Consider the following 4,991-nt stretch of genomic DNA (forward strand, 5'->3'; position numbering starts at 1 on the left):
CTAAGCGTGGGACCATTATCATTGGGCCCGCGTGATATCGGTGTGAAATGGTTAAACATTTCATCTTCTTTCGAGCGTCGGTCCGCGCTATCACTCTTATTATCGCGGGGATTATTTCGTGGCTTGGCTTAGCCTTGGTACCAACGCTGTTTGATGTTGATTTTCGTTTTCCACGATGCTCGAAAGGAGATTTAACGTTTGATTATCGGCACTATGAGAGAATTTTTATTGCGAGTCTCTCGATTCTAGGCAAACAAGATTTTGTGGCTGGAAACTTCTCTCGGATTTGTGTTATCATTTGGATTTGTTCATATCTTACTTCGTTGATTGAACGGTCGCGAAACGAAGAAATCGTGGAGTCCACCGGACGTAACAATATCTTACTATAACTTATATTTAACGGGTGACCTTGTTTTCCAATTGATGGTTTATAAACATTTCTGAACAATTGATATTCTTCATCTTATATTCGTAATAAGTAAAATATTTTGTATATTACTAATCGTCATACAAAAATTAAATTCTATTAAATTAAACAAAATAATTAAACTTGAGAGTTATCAACAAGCAATATAAAATCTTTGGTATATTCTTAATACGAATTTATATACACTTTAATACTCTTTATATTTAAGGTATGTATAAATTTATGTATATGGAAGAAAAAATATATTAACAAAAATAAAAAATATAATGTAATACTAAGCAATAAAAAAAACTATTAAATATCTTAATCATTTACTACTTTTAATCTTGTTACTACTTGGATTGAAATTATCTGCCAAGAACCTAGATCCCATGCTTTTACTTCCAAAAGCAAATGATTTACTTTGATCTGAGCTAATAAGACTTAAATTTGTAGAAAGTTGATTCAATCTCATTCCTATAAATTTTTCTAACAACAGTAGCCGAATATCATGACAAGTAGAAAAACTGAGATGCGATAAAACTGTGTGTACATGATTTAGAATTTGCAATTTGATGGATTTTATGTTTTTCAATTGATGCTTTATAGCTTGTAATATGATTTCAACGTTTCTAAGCAATTGATGTACTTCATCTGAAACTTGAACAAGGGTCCCATTTGTGAATTCTGATGCCAAACCGGCCCTTGCATGCGGAACATCCCCTGAATGAAGAAGTTTTGAATAACAATTGATACATTTTATACGTGGTTTCAATTTGTAGATTACATGTCCGCACATTTTATACAAAATGTCTTCTTGTTCTCTATTTATCTCTCTACAATCATTTAAATGTGGAAATATTATACATGATTCTCTCTCGATTAAAGATTTTTTGTGTTGTTTTTTTGCTTTTCTATAAATGAACGTATAAGATTCGAAGAATCATCGAAATTATAACTAGCACTATCTATTTTCTGATGACATCCTACTAAGCACAGCTGCTTTAATCTAAATTTAAAATCTCGTGTGGATGGTTTTGGCCTCTGAATTCGAATATTCGAAAATTCATTTTCGATACTATCTTGTAAAAATCTACCCATACATACAAACTGGAAGCCTTCAGTTACTAATAAATAATTTTGTAATTCTAAAGTAATTACACAACACATAATTGCATTAGTTTGAACAACTTTCCAGTCTTTTCCAAAATTAGCATGTTTCATAATTGAACTAACAAGATGAATAACAGACACAGCCTTATTATAGGATTCCATATTGTAAAAACTAAGAGCATAAGTAAAGTTTCGTGATGTCATAATTTTAAATCACTGTCTAAGAAGCTGTACAAACCACGCCGTAGATTGCATCGAGGGATCATTTCTCAATTGACTTAAGTATAATAAAGCTCCTGCGGTATGAAGATGGATGATATTTGTAGCAGAAGAAACCTTCATTTTCGAAAAATGAGATGGCTTCAGATTTGATTTTTTTAAATGAGGGGCGAATTTCAGATCCATATTATGTTGATGATCTTCAAGCCACTCTATATATTCAAAATTTACAGTATTAGATGCAAGTTTTTCGATATGCACTATATCATCAGGGAGAAGCATTATCTTATTCTTATAAACATTTCTTTTAAACTTTTGAAAACATGAATGAAATCAGGAATAGCATATAGCAACCTATTTGCATTAAAAGGATGTGCTCGTGAATAAATCATCAAATCCTTCTTGTGAGAAAATCCAAGGTGTGCCAATAATCCTCTATTTCCCATATCACAAACCAAAGCGAGAATTTTTAATCCAATTTGCTCGCATCTTTCTAATATTTTCATAATTACTTCCATAATGGCTTTATGAGCCGCTTTACTTGCTGTGAAATGATAGGCAACAACTTGTTTGTATCGTTTTCGGATGCCTGCAACAAGAAAAACTAAAGCTTTTGATGCCAATTCGGTTCTCCAGGAAGTGATACATAACCGATATAAGCGCCAGTGCTAGGATCTAGATCTATTCTTTGCTCAATACTCATTTCGTCGAAGACAAGAACACAATTTTTGTCGTTTTCATTCATATCACTTACAATTTCTTGCAAACGTAAAAAGACGTTATCCAAAAGTCCTGGATCAAATTTCACATGTTCTATACTTCTTTGTAACGTTCGCGCAGAAGGAAGCGGTGCCATCATTTGTCGAAGATAATTATATCCTTTGATTCCACAAGTAAATCGCAAGCTCAAACCTTTAAGAATAGTTTCTTCTGACCACTTAATGCCTCTAGAAGTGCCTGTTCTTAAAACTTGTAATTGATCATTAGCTAAAAAGGTTGGTGTTTCTCGCATGCGATTGTTCAAAATTTTAATTTGTTTTTTTAAATCAGTGTTTTCTTCAAAAACTTTTTTCAGTTCTTGCATCCAATAATTTGATTCTGATTCTTTGCCTTTCTTTTGCACTTCGTGTATATCATTTTTTTAACACTTTCTTTGCTTGTCTTTTTTTTCATTTTGAGATTTGTTTTTAGATACTGAAAGATCACTTTTCCTTGTTAACGTTTCCATTATATTCATGTTAATGTCATGCTGCAGACAGTTATCTGTAGAACCTTCTACATATATTTCATTTGTTGATGATGCAGCTAATGTTACAGTAGACATAATTTCCTTAACTTCATTAATTGATAATGAAGCTGTAAAAAATGGACAATTGGTTTCATGTTTTATAACGTACACTTGTTGGCTCTTGTTAAATTTTGCAATAATTTCAGTCGTACTATTTTCATTAATTATTTCAGAAGTATTTCTTGAGAGGTTGCTAAACTGCTTAAATGTATTAACTTGAGGATAATTTTGTTTAACTGGAGTCAAAACAGTTTGCATATAAATCTGCATACTTCTACTATTATGATGCTCACCAGAATTTTCGTCATTATAAATATGATTTTGCTTTTTAAATTTCAATGTCTGACTATAAGAATGTTTTAAGATATTTGGCGCAATTTGTTTTAAAGAAAGACGATTTTCTGAAAGCTTCTTGTTATAAGAACACTCCATATATTGATTATTATTTAAATTCTCTGAACTATCTAGTCTCGCTTTGACATTACGTACATGAACTTCGTCTTTCTTCCGCTTTCTTGCTTGCGACTTACGAAAATTCTCAGAGGGACAATGGCAAAAACGTGATGGAATCGCACCTTTTTTTATTTCTTTCCGGCAACCTACCACCAATACATCTGATGGCTCAAAGTGAACCTGAAATGAGGAAAGCATTAAATGGAGAAGCACTTTTTAAACTATTTTTATTCGGATCCTGCATAACATTCTTACGATGAATACTCACTTCACACAATCTCAAATTATTCAAGGATCTTGATGTCTCTCCAAAAACAGCGTCTACCCATGCTTTCTTATATTGATTTTCCTTGGGAAATCTAATTAATGCATATCCATCACTGGATTTATTAAAACATCTCGCTGCACAGCATATATTTGGCATCTTCAAAATCAATATAAAAATCCAATCTAAGACAAGAGAATCACATTATTAATGAAACAGGTATCTTTAACTTACGTACTACTTATTTTTAACTACGAAGCGTTTATTAATTCAAAGCTTATTTGTGACAATATATACATTACTTTTTCTCACAATTTTGCATAAATGTGATAAATTTACTTACCAAAAATAGTCAGAACCACACGCAACACAAGCTGCTTCAATTCACATGTGTATTCTAGCAGGTTATGATACACATGTTCAAAAAGGGAAAACACGTCATCCATACCCCAGCCAATCAGAATCACCCATAGTCACGTGATGAGTTGGCGAGTCTCTCTTTAAAGGTGCTTTTTCATGGGCGTTAATTGACGCGTTGACGCTCAAAATCAGATAAGGTAAGGTTAGATTATTATAAATGATGTTTTGACGTTCAAATGAAAAAGGTTTTGCGCGTCATTTTTAAAATTTGCTTGGAGAATAGGTTATATCTTAAGTACTAACTGATTTGTTAAAGAGGTCGAAATCCAGCAAGTCAAAAAAGAACTGATTTGTTGTAACAAACGAAAAAATGTGTTCACCATTGATGAAACATGAGTATATGGTGGAATGTGCAAATATCAATTTCCACAATCGTGAAATCCAAAAAAAACGTATAGCAGCAACAACTGCCATGATAGCCGAAATTGAAGAAATTAAAAAAAGGAAATATAAAAAATAGAAATACTGGATTGCTGACATTTATCAGAATCGTGCAGTATATAGATTTTATCAAGCTATATTTCCTATTTTGTGTTTAAACGATTTACGATTTATAAATTATTTTCGTATGTCTGCAACTGAATTTGAAGAATTGTTAGGCTTAGTAGGTCCAGCGATAAGCAAACAATATGTTGTGCGTGATCCAATTTCTGCACCAGAGCGATTAGCGTTGACTTTAAGGTTTGTATATACTTTTTATAAAGATATAATGGCTTTGTTCACTGTAACGCCGAAAATTGCGAGCAGGCGAACGTCACTTCTAACGACGCCAGACGCGTTGCCGTGGCAACGCGAACTGTCGCGACAGCCGCGAAATCCTCGCGAAC

The sequence above is a fragment of the Trachymyrmex cornetzi genome, unplaced genomic scaffold (genome assembly GCF_001594075.2).
Source record: "Trachymyrmex cornetzi isolate Tcor2-1 unplaced genomic scaffold, Tcor1.1 scaffold479, whole genome shotgun sequence".
NCBI classification, from domain to species: Eukaryota; Metazoa; Arthropoda; class Insecta; order Hymenoptera; family Formicidae; genus Trachymyrmex; species Trachymyrmex cornetzi.